Consider the following 17,926-nt stretch of genomic DNA (forward strand, 5'->3'; position numbering starts at 1 on the left):
AATTTTTCCTCAAATTCAGACTGAATTCCACTTCGGAAGCTTTGCTTCGCTTAAAACTAAAAATCATATTACAAAAATTCTGTCTAGTGTCGCGAATATATTGGCGCTCTCTATCTGCATATAAAGCTATTGTAATGTTCCGCCAAAAAATGTAGCAAAAGTGACCCACTCCTGGATTGCACACGCAATACGCGCATAATACATTGCCGATTTTCGTAATCGAAAAAATAATGGCGAATTCTCGAATATTGCCCCTGCCGTTCATCACTAGTCATCAATATAGCAAAAGCAGAGAACCCCATTAAACGTACCTTGTGGTTAAACAAGTGTGATTTTCATTATTAATATTAGCATACATACAGGGATAGATGGCTGCAAACATAGGTGCTCATCTGAACACAAACTTCACACTTAAATCGCTTGCTAAGGCCTGATCCTGATATTGTATCCATGAACATTTTTTCACAATGCTTACAATCTGATTATATTGTTAACTGTAAGTAGTGACAAATGTAAGTGAGGTTGTATTCTGTCAAATTTTTTACGTTTTTTTTTATTTCATCTTTATTCTCTAGGTACCGTATGACCTTTCAATAAAGTAATTATATCTATAGTGGCAACAATATTTTTAGTGCACTATAGAATGCACTTTGGATACCGTTGGTGCCTTCTCAAACAGCTGATCTTCGGGAGTCCTGGGTGTCGGAACCCCACCGATCAGATAATGATCACCTATCCTGAGGATAGGTCATCAATATTAAAATCTCTGAAACCCTTTTAATGTCAGACAAGAAGTTATTCTCCATTATTAAAGTAATATTTTCATGTGACATGTATTGCTTAATAGGAAACTAACACGTTGAACCTGATGTTTGAGCAGCAGTCAGCATGTTATAAAGCAGGAGGAGCTGAGCAGATATATAGTCTTATGGGAAAAGATTCAGTATAACCCACATTTTGTTCATTTAAATGTCTGTTCATTCTGACAAGTCAAGGAGATGGTCCTATTAGAAATTGACAGCCTTCCCTCTCTGACTGTGTATACAGAAATAGCTGTCAATCACTGATAGGACCACCTCCTTGACTTCAAAGCCTAGAATGAGCAGCACATCTCTCCAGTAGGCTGTTCCATGCCTATCGGCCTTATTGATTGTTATGGGACCCGTCGGAGATCCAGCCGTTAATTGTGGTGGGCACATAGTAACATCCAGTTATGACAGAACTAGAGAGCTACAGCAGGCCACTCTTTGCCAGAACAGCCTACTGTAGAGCTCTAATGCTAGTGTGAAACTAGCATTAGAATGATGGTGTAGTGCAGTGTGTAATGTATCATGTGTTGTTTTAGCTTGTGCTGTGATATATGTGTATGCTGGTTTTTGTACCATTATGTACAGTAGCTTACCCTACTGTGTACTAAAGAGATGCAAGTACTGTAAAACAACTGCTGACTAATGATGGAGGAACATCGTCCGGGACGATTCTCGAATGTGAATGCGCGAACGTGATCAAATGTTTGCGAACCCAAAGTTTGCGGTGGGTCCCATTCACTTTAATGGCAGACGAACCTGAAAAACCTTCAGGTCATATTTGCAGCCACCAAATACTTACTAGAAGTGCACAAATCGTCCCACAACATGGACAGCGTCATACCAGAGGGGGATCAATGGCAAAAATTCCCACAAAAAATATGTATTTTAATCAGGGGCCATTTTTATGCGTCTCAGGCTACTTTCACACCTGCGTTAGGTGAGGATCCATCTGGCATCTGCACAGACGGATCCGCACCTATAATGCAAACGCTTGTATCCGTTCAGAACGGATCCGTTTGCATTATTCTTTAAAAAAAAAGTCTAAGTCAAAACGGATCTGTCCTGACTTACATTGAAAGTCAATGGGGGACGGATCAGTTTTCAATTGCATCATATTGTGTCAGTGAAAACGGATCCGTCCCCATTGACTAACATTGTAAATCAGGACAGATCCATTTGGCTCCGCATCGCCAGGCGGACACCAAAACGCTGCCAACAGCGTATTGGTGTCCGCATCCAGAGCGGAATGGAGGTGGAACGGAGTCAAATTGATGCATTCTGAACAGATCCTTATCCATTCAGCATGCATTGGGGCTGAACTGATCAGTTTTGAACCGTTTGTTAGATCCCTGAAACGGATCTCACAAACGGGATTCAAAACACCACTGTGAAAGTAGCCTTAAAGGGAAACTCTCAAAAATATGCCCTGCTGGAGCCTAGAAAAATTTTAGTTTAGGCCAAGGGAGTACAGACCCCAAACATTAGGCATTCACTGGACAGAAAACATCAAGTGATTATGTGGCTGGAGGTATATTAGACGGTCATTGGATATTAATTTTATTGCAGGCCAGTGGACTACAGGCCCCAAAAATTATTAATTTACAACACAGAAAAGAACAATTGATATTGTGGCTGGAGGTACATTAGGCGGTCACCGTATAACAATTTTACTGTTGACCAGTTAGATTACAGGCCCCCAAAATTATGCATTCAACTTACATAAAAGATCCAGTGATTATGTGGCTGGAGGTATATTAGACGGTCAGTGGATATCAATTTTACTGCAGGCCAGTACAAATACATGTCAAATACATATATTTTAAAGAACTAAAAATTGGATTAAAAACATGGCTAACGAAATTCCCCCTCTTGAATAAACCCCAAATGATAATAGGTAAAATTTGATAACACGAGTTCGTCACAGGTGTTGAATTCCTCCAAGGCACCAACATTTAGGCATTCACTGTACAGAAAAGATCAAGTGATTATGTGGCTGGAGGTATATTCGACAGTCATTGGATATTAATTTTACTGCAGGCCAGCGGACTACAGGCCTCAAAAATTATTCATTCACCGTACAGAAAAGAACAATTGATAATGTGGCTGAAGGTACATTAGGAGGTCACCATATAACAGTTAGAGTAAAGGCCCAAACATTAGGCATTCACCGTACAAAAAACATCAAGTGATAATGTTGCTGGAGGTATATTAAATGGTCATTCGATATCAATTTTAATGCAGGCCAGTACAAATACATGTCAAATACATATGTTTAAAATAACTAAAAATATAAATTGGATTAAAAACATGGGTAACGAAATCCTCCCTCTTGAAAAAAAAACAATGGTAATATGTGAAATTCACTTAAACGTGGTCGTCACAGGTGTTGAATTCCTCCGAGATCAATGCCTCATTTATTTTCCGAAATGTGAGTTAGTCCACACTGTCGTGAGCTATGCGAGTGTGGTCACGATCCCCCCTGCTGCGCTGAACGTCCTTTCGGACAGGACACTCGACGAGGGGCAAGCCAAGAGTTCCAAGGGAAATTGTGCCAGCTCTGGACACAGGTCAAGCCTGCACACCCAATAGTCAAGGGGTTCCTCGCTTCTCAGAGCGTCCACATCGGCCGTTAACCCGATGTAGTCGGACACCTGTCGGTATAGGCGTTCCGTGAGGCTGGATCCGGAGGGCGGCTGTCAATGGGTTGGCTGCAAGAATGATCTCATTTCCGAAGTGACCAACACATCTTCAAACCACCCTCTTCTTGCATGCGAGGTAAGATTGGACCAGCAACTGTTTCTCTGTGGGTGGAAATTCCTCTGCCAGCGGTCGCAACAGCAGAATGCAGCATCTCTCGCAGCAAGGCCTTGAAATGCTGAATTTTGAAAGCCCTCTGTGATGCTGGTAACATGTCAACCATTTTGTGTTTGTACCGCGGGTCTAAGTACGTTGCCACCCAGTACTGGTCCTTGCCCTTTATGCTTTTTATACGGGGTTCCTCTTCAAACACTGGAGCATGAAGGCCCCCATTTACACTAAATTCGAAGCGGTGGAGCGCCTTGGCTCCTGCTCATCGCCCAGGAAAATGTCGTCCTCTGTCCTCTCCCCCCAGCCACGGACAACACCAGGGATCCCAGAAAAGTTTAAAGCCTACTCTTCTTGCTCCTCCTCCTCCTTCTCATCCCAGGCACCATCCTCCTCTGACTCCTCTTCAGACTTCTGCTGACTTGTCTCAGATGGAGTAGCCCCCCGGGGAATTCATTCAACATTGCGACTTCCTCATCTTCCTGCTCCTGCTCCTTGACGGTTTGATCTATGACATGACGTAATGCACGCTCTAGAAAGACGGCGTAAGGTACGATGTCACTGATGGCTCCCTAACTGCAACTGACCAGTTTGGTGATCTCATCAAATGGCCGCAGAAGTCTGCATGCATCGCGCGTGAGCAGCCACTGGCGCGGTGGAAAAAAAAACAAGCTCCCAGAACCTGTCCTGCCACAGAGTTCGTACAGGTAGTCGATAACGGCATGTTTCTGCTGGACCAGCCTATTAAGCATATACAAGGTGGAGTTCCAGCGCGTTGGGCAGTCACAAATCAGACGTCTGACGGGCAAGTAGTGTCGCTGCTGAACGTCAGCAAGGCGAGCCATGGCCAGGTAAGATTCTCTAAAATGGCCAGAGATTTTCCTGGCCTGCCGCAAGACATCCTGGACCCCGGGGTATTTGGCAACGAATCACTGCATGACTAAGACCAGGATGTGTGCCATGCACGTCACGTGTGTCATTTTGCCCTGTTTTAGCAGATTGGAACTGTTGTCGCACACCACTTTACCAACTGTCAAATTGAGCGGGGTTGGCCACTGATTGGCCTGTGACAGCAGAGCTTAAAGAAGTGCAAGACCGGTGTGGCTCTTGGCTTCCCGGCACAACAGCCGCAGCACAGCATGGCAACGTCTCACCTGGCGCGTCAAATAGGTTCTGGGGAGCTGGGGGGTGCAGCGGAAGAGTCAGTAGCAGTGGAAAAGGAGGAGTCATGCAATCCGTAGCGGTAACACCAAATCCACACGGGTGCCACGGGTTGCATGCTTGACAGCCGTCAGAAGGTTCAACCAGTGGGCAGTAAAGGTTATGTACCTTCCCTGCCCGTGTTTGTTAGACCACGTGTCTGAGGTCAGATGTATCTTTGCACTAGTGATGAGCGGCAGGGGTCATATTCGAATTTGTGATATTTTGCTAATATTTTGTAGAATATTCATCATGTATTTGCGAATTTGTATATTCGTTATATTCTGCATTCTTTTTTTTACGCGAAAATCAGCAAGGTAATTATCGCATAACATGCGACTAATATGTGCTCAATACAGGCGTGGGTCAAAAACAAATATATAGCACTATAGAATATGCTATATATTCGTTTTTATGAATATTCATAATTTTTTCCATTTGATCACATGATTCCTCCCTGCTTCTTGCTTGTGGGTGAGCGAACACCTGGATGTTCGGATTCGAGAAGTTCGGCCGAACTTCCCGAAAATGTTTCGGGTTCGGGATCCGAACTCCACCCGAACTTCGCCCCGAACCCGAACCCGAACTCCATTGAAGTCAATGGGGACCCGAACTTTTCGGCACTAAAAAGGCTGTAAAATAGCCCAGGAAAGGGCTAGAGGGCTGCAAAAGGCAGCAAAATGTAGGTAAATCCCCTGCAAACAAATGTGGATAGGGAAATGAATAAAAAAAATAAAAAAATTAACCAATATCAATTGGAGAGAGGTCCCATAGCAGAGAATCAGGCTTCATGTCACCCACCACTGGAACAGGCCACTGTGAGATATTTAGGTCCCGGCACCCAGACAGAGGAGAGAGGTCCCATAGCAGAGAATCAGGCTTCATGTCATAGCAGAGAATCAGGCTTCATGTCACCCACCACTGGAACAGGCCACTGTGAGATATTTAGGCCCCGACACCCAGACAGAGGAGAGAGGTCCCATAGCAGAGAATCAGGCTTAATTTCACCCACCACTGGAACAGGCCACTGTGAGATATTTAGGCCCCAGCACCCAGACAGAAAAGAGAGGTCCCATAGCAGAGAATCAGGCTTCATGTCACCCACCACTGGAATAGGCCACTGTCAGATATTTAGGCCCCGGCACCCAGACAGAGGAGAGAGGTCCCATAGCAGAGAATCAGGCTTCATGTCACACATCATTGGAACAAGCCAGTTTACGATATTTAGGCCCCTGGCACCCAGACTGAGGAGAGGTTCATTCAACTTTGGGTTGCCCCGCAATATAATGGTAAAATTAAAAAAAGAGGATTGAATGAAGAAGTGCCCTGGAGTCCAATAATATATGGTTAAGGGGAGGTAGTTATAAATGTCTAATTTGCACAAGAGATGGACAGGTCCTGTGGGATCCATGCCTGGTTCATTTTTATGAACGTCAGCTTGTCCACATTGGCTGTGGACAGGCGGCTGCGTTTGTCTGTAATGACGCCCCCTGCCGTGCTGAATACACGTTCAGACAAAACGCTGACCGCCGGGCAGGCCAGCACCTCCAAGGCATAAAAGGCTAGCTCTGGCCACGTGGACAATTTGGAGACCCAGAAGTTGAATGGGGCCGAACCATCAGTCAGTACGTGGAGGGGTGTGCACAGGTACTGTTCCACCATGTTAGTGAAATGTTGCCTCCTGCTAACACGTTCCGTATCAGGTGGTGGTGCAGTTAGCTGTGGCGTGGTGACAAAACTTTTCCACATCTCTGCCATGCTAACCCTGCCCTCAGAGTAGCTGGCCGTGACACAGCTGCGTTGGCGACCTCTTGCTCCTCCTCTGCCTTCGCCTTGGGCTTCCACTTGTTCCCCTGTGACATTTGGGAATTCCCTCAGTAGCGCGTCTACCAACGTGCGCTTGTACTCGCGCATCTTCCTATCACGCTCCAGTGCAGGAAGTAAGGTGGGCACATTGTCTTTGTACCGGGGATCCAGCAGGGTGGCAACCCAGTAGTCCGCACACGTTGAAATGTGGGCAACTCTGCTGTCATTGCGCAGGCACTGCAGCATATAGTCGCTCATGTGTGCCAGGCTGCCCAGAGGTTAGGACAAGCTGTCCTCTGTGGTAGGCATATCGTCATCGTCCTCCGTTTCCCCCCAGCCACGCACCAGTGATGGGCCCGAGCTGCGTTGGGTGCCACCCCGCTGTGAACATGCTTCATCCTCATCCTCCTCCACCTCCTCCTCATCCTCGTCCTCCTCGTCCTCCAGTAGTGGGCCCTGGCTGGCCACATTTGTACCTGGCCTCTGCTGTTGCAAAAAACCTCCCTCTGATTCAATTTTAAGAGACTGGCCTGAAAGTGCTAAAAATGACCCCTCTTCCTCCTCCTCCTCCTCCTGTGCCACCTCCTCTTCCATTATCGCCCTAAGTCTTTTCTCAAGGAGACATAGAAGTGGTATTGTAACGCTGATAACGGCGTCATCGCCACTGGCCATGTTGGTGGAGTACTCGAAGCAGCGCAACAGGGCACACAGGTCTCGCATGGAGGCCCAGTCATTGGTGGTGAAGTGGTGCTGTTCCACAGTGCGACTGACCCGTGCGTGCTGCAGCTGAAACTCCACTATGGCCTGCTGCTGCTCGCACAGTCTGTTTAGCATGTGCAAGGTGGAGTTCCACCTGGTGGGCACGTTGCATATGAGGCGGTGAGCGGGAAGGCTGAAGTTACGCTGTAGCGCAGACAGGCGAGCAGCGGCAGGATGTGAACGCCGGAAGCGGATGGCCCGCACTTTATGCAGCAGCTCTGACATGTCGGGGTAGTTGTGAATGAACTTCTGCACCACCAAATTCAGCACATGCGCCAAGCAAGGGATGTGCATCAAACCGGCTAGTCCCAGAGCTGCGACGAGATTTCGCCCATTATCGGACACCACCAGGCCTGGCTTGAGGCTCACCCGCAGCAACCACTCGTCGGTCTGTTGTTCAATACCCCGCCACAACTCCTGTGCGGTGTGGGGCCTGTCCCCCAAACATATAGGTTTCAGAATGGCCTGCTGACGTTTACCCCGGGCTGTGCTGAAGTTGGTGGTGAAGGTGTGTGGCTGACTGGATGAGCAGGTGGAAGAAGAGGAGGAGGAAGCAGAGTAGCAGGAGGAGGCTACAGGAGGCAAAGAATGTTTGCCCTGCGATCAGGGGCGTACATAGAAATCACTGGGCCCCATAGCAAGAATCTGACTTGGGCCCCCTAACCCCGCCCACTGTCCTGGCTCCTCCCCCTGCCACACCCCCATTTGCCAATAAAGAAATGTATACTTGACCGACTGAAACCGTTATGGCACAATCAGGGGTACAGGGTGTGGGCATGGCACAATCAGGGGTACAGGGTGTGGGCATGGCACAATCAGGGGTACAGGGTGTGGGCATGGCACGATCAATGGTAAAGGGTGTGGGCATGGCACGATCAGGGGTACAGGGTGTGGGCATGGCACGATCAGGGGTACAGGGTGTGGGCATGGCACGATCAGGGGTACAGGGTGTGGGCATGGCACGATCAGGGGTACAGGGTGTGGGCATGGCACGATCAGGGGTACAGGGTGTGGGCATGGCACGATCAGGGGTGCTGCTGCTGATGGTCTCCACTGATGGCAGATGCTCCATTGGCTCAGTACTACAGATGTGAAGAGGGTCACCACAGGGTTAGGGTGAATGGGGGTAATTAGGGCAGATGTCAGGGAGCAGAAACATCACCTCCTCCCCCTCTGCGGAATAACACTCACCCAGCTCTGACATGGCACAGATCAGAGCAGCTACAACCCAGAGCAGCCCTAGACGCATCCTTCATACATAATCACTCAGCCCCGGGCACAGGGGACAGGGCAGTGGCAGGAGGCAGCTTCACCCTGGTGGCAGTGGACATGAGCCCGGCTCCTTTGTGTGTCTGAGCCTGTGCAGGCACTGGCAGGCAGACGCAGTGACACGGCAGGACAGGACGAACGAACGGTACTTGTTCTGAATCTGACTTACTTCAGTTCAGGCCAGCCAGGGACACAGCCGGTGCTTCAGTTCAGAACCTGCCTTCTTCTTCTTAGTCTCTACTCCTCAGCTGGCACTACTCTGGCGGCGAAGTTCGAGCCGATTCTCCCGCCCCCTTGCGCCACTGGCCAATCAGCAGCTGCCTCAACAGAGTTGCCTTGTGCTGATTGGCCAGCGGCTCAAGCGCTACATGCAGGGCTGGTTTGATCCTGATTCCGTGTAAGCAGACTGTCAGGATCAGGTCAGGAGGAGGTCAGGTCAGGATCAGGTCAAACGGGGGGGGCCCACTTCGGCTTGGCGGCGATTGCGGAAGATGAGGTGGGGCTGGAGAAAAGCAGCCGCATAGCCGGCTGCATGTAATGAGTGGGCGGGGCCAAATAGTGTGGGCGGGACCTTCTCTGCGCTACGGGCCCCCCAGTGCCGCGGGCCCCATAGCAGTGGCGTGGTCTGCCTCTATGGGCGGTACGCCACTGCCTGCGATCCTTGGCGGCGGAAGGACTTGCACCAAAGAACTCTCCGCCTGGGGCCCAGTCGCCACTACATTTACCCAGTGTGCAGTTAGGGAGATATAGCATCCCTGGCCGTGCTTACTGGTCCACGTATCTGTGGTTAGGTGGACCTTGCCACAGATGGCGTTGCACAGTGCACACTTGATTTTATCGGATACTTGGTTGTGCAGGGAAGGCACAGCTCTCTTGGAGAAGTAGTGGTGGCTGGGAACAACATACTGTGGAACAGCAAGCGACATGATCTGTTTGAAGCTGTCTGTGTCCACCAGCCTGAATGACAGCATTTCATAGGCCAGTAGTTTAGAAATGCTGGCATTCAGGGCCAGGGATCGAGGGTGGCTAGGTGGGAATTTACGCTTTCTCTTAAATGTTTGTGAGATGGAGAGCTGAACGCTGCCGTGTGACATGGTGGAGATGCTTGATGACGCAGGTGGTGGTGTTGGTGGTACATCCTCTGTTTGCTGGGCGGCAGGTGCCAACGTTCCTCCCGAGGCGGAGGAAGAGGCCAAGGCAGCAGCAGAAGAGGTAGCAGGGGAAGCCTGAGTGAGTTCCTTGTTTTTAAGGTGTTTACTCCACTGCAGTTCATGCTTTGCATGCAGATGCCTGGTCATGCAGGTTGTGCTAAGGTTCAGAACGTTAATGCCTCGCTTCAGGCTCTGATGGCACAGCGTGCAAACCACTCGGGTCTTGTCATCAGCACATTGTTTGAAGAACTGCCACGCCAGGGAACTCCTTGAAGCTGCCTTTGGGGTGCTCGGTCCCAGGTGGCGGTGGCCAGTAGCAAGAAAACTCTCTTGGCGGCGGGTGTTCTGCTTTTGCCCCCTGCTCCCTCTTTTGCTACGCTGTTGGCTCGGTCTCACCACTGCCTCTTCCTCTGAACTCTGAAAGTCAGTGGCACGACCTTCATTCCATATGGGGTCTATGACCTCATCGTCCCCTGCATCGTCTTCCACCCAGTCTTCCTCCCTGACCTCCTGTTCAGTCTGCACACTGCAGAAAGACGCAGCAGTTGGCACCTGTGTTTTGTCATCAACATAGACGTGCTGAGGTGGTATTCCCATGTCCTCATCATCAGGAAACATAAGTGGTTGTGCGTCAGTGCATTCTATGTCTTCCACCACTGGGGAAGGGCTAGGTGGATGCCCTTGGGAAACCCAACCAGCAGAGTCTTCAGACAGCATAAGAGACTACTGCATAAATTGAGGCTCAGACAGTTTCCCTGATATGCATGGGGGTGATGTGACAGACTGATGGGCTTGGTATTCAGGCTCCATCTGTGCGCTTTCTGCAGAAGACTGGGTGGGAGATAATGTGAACGTGCTGGATCCACTGTCGGCCACCCAATTGACTAATGCCTGTACCTGCTCAGGCCTTACCATCCTTAGAACGGCATTGGGCCCCACCAAATATCCCTGTAAATTCTGGCGGGTACTGGGACCTGAGGTAGTTGGTTCACTAGGACGTGTGGCTGTGGCAGAACGGCCACGGCCTCTCCCAGCACCAGAGGGTCCACTAACACCACCACGACCATGTCCGCGTCCCTTACTAGATGTTTTCCTCATTGTTCCCGTTCACCACAATAAGAAAAAAATTATTTGGCCCAATGTATGGAATTCTAATTCAGGCCTTTTTTTACAGGCACCTAACACTATCTGGCTATCTATTTATGTACCGTATTACACTAATACAGGCACAGCAGTAACCACAGATTTAGGGGAATATCAATTGTAGGCCTAGTATTTAGGCCCTAGATGAAAGGTATCCTTTTACGGACAGAATTACACTTGGAGATTCACAGTAGCGTGTGAAAAAATATATAGGATTATGCTTTGAGCACTTGTATTTTAACACTTATTGTAATATACACTTTAACGGAAAGAAATACACTTGGAGATGCACAGTAGCGTGTGAAGTTATTGAGGATGACCCTATCAGCACTTGAATTTACACCTTGAGTGTAATATACCCTTTTACGGACAGAAATACACTATGGGATTCACAATAGTGCGTGCAAATTTAAAGGTTTATGCAACTGTAATTTAACACTTTGTGTAATATACCCTTTTACGGAAAAAAATACACTTGGAGATACACGCTGAGTGTAATATACCCTTTTACGGACAGATTTACACTTGGCCTGCAACAGCAGAAACCACTGATTTAGGGTATTGCTATTTTGGGAATTGAATTTCAACCCAGAACAAAAACTATGCTTTGACGGACACTATAAAACTTGTCCTGCCACAGCAGTAACCACAGATTTAGGGTATTGCTATTTTGGCAATTGAATTTCACCCCAGAAAAAAATATATATCTTTTGCCAGACAGCAGACAGTATTACACTTGGCTAGCCACAGCTGGAACACCAGATTTAGGGGATTGCTATTTTTGCAAGTGAATTTCACCCCTCAATAAAATATAGAAAATTCTATCCTGAGTTTCTAGGGGTGACAATAAGCACAGCCAAGCCCCTGATGTAGGATATAGCGAAAGAAAAAACCTACTATTCATGGTTAAATGGACTTGGTGGCAGCTTGTGCTGGCGCACCACAAGACACAAAATGGCCGCCGATCATCCCAGAAAAAAGTGACAGAAAAACGCTGCTGCACAATACAAATGCACTATATAGAAAGTATATTATAAGTTTATCACACCCCTGCCTCAATCATTTTTTTTGGGGGACAACTGGTATATCACACCAGTTGCAATTAGTTGTTCCAATAGCTTTTGCCCTTCTGTATAGCTGCAGTATCGCAGCAGAACCGCACACAACTGCTGCACAATACAAATGCATATCGATAGCACACCTATACCAGTCCTTAAAAGTACTTTTGTGGCCCTATTAGCTAGCGTTTGGTGTCCCCAACAGTCTGTCCCTGCTCCACACAGCAACCTCTCCCTACACTGGCAAAAGACTGAATGTAAAATGGCGGCCAGATCAGGTTTATTTATAGGTTATGGGGTGTGTCCATGTGCTGAAACTTGTCATGTGTCAAAGTTCGGCGCTATGCAAAAAAATATGGCGTGTGTGAATATCGCCATATGTTCGCATTTTCAGCGAATAGCGAACGAGCAAAGTTCGCCGCATAACGACTGCCGGGGCGAACCGCAAGGCCATCTCTTCTGCTGCCAGAGGTGTTGGCTGATATCCTTAGTCATGTTTGAAGGCTCACAAATGGGTTGGACATTGACTTACAGGATAGCTACCTACAACCATGATTAGCTAAGAATGGAATAGCAACTGTTTAAAGGGTCACTAACTTTTCAAACAATATTTGATATGTCATAGAGACATATCAAAAGTTTAGATCAGTGGGGGGTTTGAACCAATCTGTTGAACAAGGGAAGAGAAGCGCGTTCATATAACTCTTTCACTCACTTACCACTCACTGCAGAGGATGGAATCAAGACAAACCCATAAACCTCCATGAAGCCTGTCTCATGCAATGAGGAGAGAGAACTCAACCTTTTAAGGGTTCTTTGGCAGATGCATAGTTAAAGCCCAGGTTTTAGATCATTCTGCAAGTCTAGCGCTGATTGAACATTTCTGTGTGCTGGATGCTGGATGTTTAAAGTCTACGCACAGGACCGTACCAAATAGTCTGTGAAAGAGAAAAAAGAGAATATGAAGTTTATGTATCTTTGACTTCAATTGCCCAATGAAATATTGGTTAGAGCTTAAGGCAAGAGAGAGGTGTAGGCTCTGGTCAAAAGAACGCTGTTTCTGTGGAATATATTATAGATGAGCCCAACAGCCCTTGATCTTGAAGAATATTTGCAAGGCAAAGTATAAGATGATCTTCCCTTATGGCCTTTTCCCATTCACCATGAATGAACTATGGACTAAAATTATATGATTTTAGAATTATTATTTTTTTAAACTCTGAAAGTAGAATGAAAGAATGAAATGCATATTAAGCTTTTTACTTAATTTACTTTCATTGTCTAATCCATACAAGTCACATATTGCAGTACAATAGCCAATATTCAAAGAAAACTCGCTCTATAGTATGCATAACACCATTCCACTACCTTCGGAAGCCAAGATGTAAAAAAATAAATTTGGTATAAATATTTTCTCAAAATCATACTTCAACCCAAATTGCATCATATGTAGTGTTTTGTTTGTCCAAAGGCACAGGATTACCAGAGGGGCAGCGTATAATAAATCTTCAAATATGAGATTTCATATGACTATAACAAGAGTAGTCAGCACTAGAGGTGACCTTGTGGTTCGCCCGGCGGTCGTTTCGCTGCGAACTTTGCTTCTTCGCGGTTCATCGAACATGCAAACATATGGCGATATTCGCATGCGCCATATTTTTTTGCATAGCGCCGAACTTTGACCCATGAGACATCCATCAGGTGAGACAAGACAGCCAATTGAGACGTTTCAGCACATGGACACACCCCCAACCCTATAACAGAACCCGATCTGGCAGCCATTTTACATTATGTGTTTTCCCAGTGTAGGGAGAGGTTGCATTTTGGAGCAGGGACAGTTAGGGACACCAAACGCTAGCTAATAGGGCCACAATAGTCCTTTTAAGAACTGGTATAGGTGTGCTATCGATAGGTGTGATATAGAGGAGTGTGATATACAGTCATGGCAAAAAGTTTTGAGAATGACACAAATATTAGTTTTCACAAAGTTTGCTGCTAAACTGCTTTGTTTCAGTTGTTTCTGTGATGTAGTGAAATATAATTACACGCACTTCATACGTTTCAAAGGCTTTTATCGACAATTACATGACATTTATGCAAAGAGTCAGTATTTGCAGTGTTGGCCCTTCTTTTTCAGGACCTCTGCAATTCGACTGGGCATGCTCTCAATCAACTTCTGGGCCAATTCCTGACTGATAGCAACCCATTCTTTCATAATCACTTCTTGGAGTTTGTCAGAATTAGTGGGTTTTTGTTTGTCCACCCGCCTCTTGAGGATTGACCACAAGTTCTCAATGGGATTAAAATCTGGGGAGTTTCCAGGCCATGGACCCAAAATGTCAACGTTTTGGTCCCCGAGCCACTTAGTTATCACTTTTGCCTTATGGCAAGGTGCTCCATCGTGCTGGAAAATGCATTGTTCTTCACCAAACTGTTGTTGGATTGTTGGAAGAAGTTGCTGTTGGAGGGTGTTTTGGTACCATTCTTTATTCATGGCTGTGTTTTTGGGCAAAATTGTGAGTGAGCCCACTCCCTTGGATGAGAAGCAACCCCACACATGAATGGTCTCAGGATGCTTTACTGTTGGCATGACACAGGACTGATGGTAGCGCTCACCTTTTCTCCGGACAAGCCTCCGGACAAGCCTTTTTCCAGATGACCCAAACAATCGGAAAGAGGCTTCATCGGAGAATATGACTTTGCCCCAGTCCTCAGCAGTCCATTCACCATACTTTCTGCAGAAGATCAATCTGTCCCTGATTTTTTTTTTTTTGAGAGAAGTGGCTTCTTTGCTGGCCTTCTTGACACCAGGCCATCTTCCAAAAGTCTTCACCTCACTGTGCGTGCAGATGCGCTCATACCTGCCTGCTGCCATTCCTGAGCAAGCTCTGCACTGGTGGCACTCCGATCCCGCAGCTGAATCCTCTTTAGGAGACGATCCTGGCGCTTGCTGGACTTTCTTGGACGCCCTGAAGCCTTCTTAACAAGAATTGAACCTCTTTCCTTGAAGTTCTTGATGATCCTATAAATTGTTGATTGAGGTGCAATCTTAGTAGCCACAATATCCTTGCCTGTGAAGCCATTTTTATGCAACGCAATGATGGCTGCACGCGTTTCTTTGCAGGTCACCATGGTTAACAATGGAAGAACAATGATTTCAAGCATCACCCTCCTTTTAACATGTCAAGTCTGCCATTTTAACCCAATCAGCCTGACATAATGATCTCCAGCCTTGTGCTCATCAACATTCTCACCTGAGTTAACAAGACGATTACTGAAATGATCTCAGCAGGTCCTTTAATGACAGCAATGAAATGCAGTGGAAAGGTTTTGTTGGGATTAAGTTAATTTTCATGGCAAAGAAGGACTATGCAATTCATCTGATCACTCTTCATAACATTCTGGAGTATATGCAAATTGCTATTATAAAAACTTAAGCAGCAACTTTTCCAATTTCCAATATTTAAGAGAATCTAATTCTCTTAAATAGTTTTGAGAATCTAATTCTCAAAACTTTTGGCCATGACTGTACTTATAATATACTGTCTAACATAGAAATTATATTATAGTGCATTTGTATTGTGCAGCAGTTGTGTGCAGTTCTGCTGCAATACCGCAACTAGATAGAGGGACAAATGCTATTGGAGTAACTAACTGCAACGGGTGTGATATACCTGTTGCCCCCCAAAAAAACTGCTTGAGGTCTGCAATATAACTTCTTCCACAAAATCCTGATTGCGGGATGCTATATACCTGTTTCCGCCAAATACTGATTGAGGGGTGCTATATACCAGTTTCTGCAAAATACTGTTTGAAGGGTGCTGTATACCTGTTTCTGCCAAATACTGATTGAGGGGTGCCATATACCTTCTTCCACTAAATACTGATTGAGTGGTGCTATTGTTATATACCTTCTTCCACCAAATACTGATTGAGGACTGCGATAAACCTGCTTCCAGAAAATACTGATTGAGGGGTGCCATATACTTGTTTCTGCCAAATACTGAATGAAGGATGCTATATACTTGCTTCCTCCAAATACTGATTGAGGGGTGCCATATACCTGTCACAGGGCGCCGGCTTTGTCCTCCTTCCCTTCGTCGTCGCCGGCATCCTGCAATAACTTCGGAGGGATAACATGAGCTGCGTCGTCGTCTCCAAGGCAACGGGGGGAGGTGCGGACCCGGCCGCACATGCCTCCTTAGCGTGGCTGGCGTCCACCGCTCTCGTAAGTTTGACAAAAAGTCTGAGCGCTGAACTGGACACTCGGCGCTCAGCAGTGTGCAGGGGGATGAGTCATGCGACGCTGGCCACGTTACATGACTCCTTTGCTCCCCTATTTAACAGGCAGCCTGCTGGCCACAGGTTGCCTGTGATTAAGGTCCTATATCATGTGGTTATTCGGTTTGCATTTGGACTTTGAATTTGAACTTCGACTCGTTACTTGACTTCATCTCTTGCTTGCTCCTTTTGTTTGACTTGCTTCTCCTGGTATTGACATTGGGTTTGCTCATTGACTTGGCTTCTGTCTTTTCCCTTGTACTGCCTTTACCTCCTGGTTTTGACCTTGCTATTCGACCTCTGTTTGTTTGTCCCTCCGCACTTACACAGGTTAGGGATTGCCGCCCAGTTGCGCTCAGTTGCCTAGGACGGGTAAGTGCAAGTAGGCAGGGACAGAGGAGTGGGTGGAGTCAGTTTACACCTTCCCATCCCCTTCTTGTGACAGAATCACAGGCCATACTACCATATCATGGATCCGTTGCAAACTCTCACGGATAATGTCCAAAACCTGGCCCAGATTGTCCAGGAGTTAGGGGAAGGGTTTCAAGCTCATGAAACTGTCCGAAACCTTTCTGTTTCTTTGTCATCTGCACTACATGCGGAACCTCATGGTAAGCTTACTGAACGGTTCTCGGGGGATCGCAATTGTTTTTTGGCCTTTAGGGAGAGCTGCAAACTGTATTTCCGTTTTTGCCCTCACTCTTCTGGTTCTGCTCAACAAAGAGTGGGAATTATTATGTCCTTATTACAAGGCGACCCCCAAGACTGGGCATTTTCGACTCTCAGTGTCTTAGGTCTGTTGACGCGTTTTTTCAAGTCCTCTGGATTATGTATGATGAACCTGACAGAGCGTCTGTAGCGGAAAGTCCGTTAAAATCTCTTGTGCACGATGACCGACCGGTAGAAGACTACTGTACCAAATTTCGTAAATGGTGTGTCCCCTTTGGTTGGAATGAACCTGCTCTTAAAAGTCAGCTTAGTTCTGGTCTATCTGAGAATCTCAAAGACATGCTTGTATGTTATCCCTCTCCTAGGACCTTGGAGCAAACAATGACTCTTGCTGTGAGACTGGACAGACGCATTAGGGTGAGACAACGGGAGCATTTGCTTTTTCCACAGGTTATGTCCAAACCAGAGACCAATCCTGAGGGAAACAAGTCTGAGCCTAGTACTGACGAACCTATGCAGCTCGGGTTGACCAGAAGAGATCAACGTCACCGTGGTACATGTTTTTATTGTGGCGACTCCGATCATTGGATCCGGCAATGTCCCAAGGTCCCTCCTTCCGGAAGATCACCAAAACCGGAGAATCTAAGGATAAGGTACTCCCTAGGGTGGTAAAGCAGAAGTTATTGGTACCGTTTACTATTTCATTTGGTTTAACACGTTCAGGACCTTGGACGAGAATGCTCGTCCATCTGGTCCTGCAGTTAAACTGTCACTGTGAGTAAACACACAGTTGATAAGAACTGAGCTACTTGTAATTCTCCTTCTCTAATGCTAAGGAGATCAAAACTGTGGATTAGCCTGCCCTTCCTCCTCAGCTGCAGAGTTAACCCCTTCAGTACTCCAAAGCCCTTCCTTAGTGCTATGTTTGGGGAGCTGTGTGACCAATGAATGTCATTTACAAAATGATCCAAACATG

This window comes from Bufo bufo, chromosome 2 (genome assembly GCF_905171765.1).
Source record: "Bufo bufo chromosome 2, aBufBuf1.1, whole genome shotgun sequence".
Classification (NCBI taxonomy): Eukaryota; Metazoa; Chordata; class Amphibia; order Anura; family Bufonidae; genus Bufo; species Bufo bufo.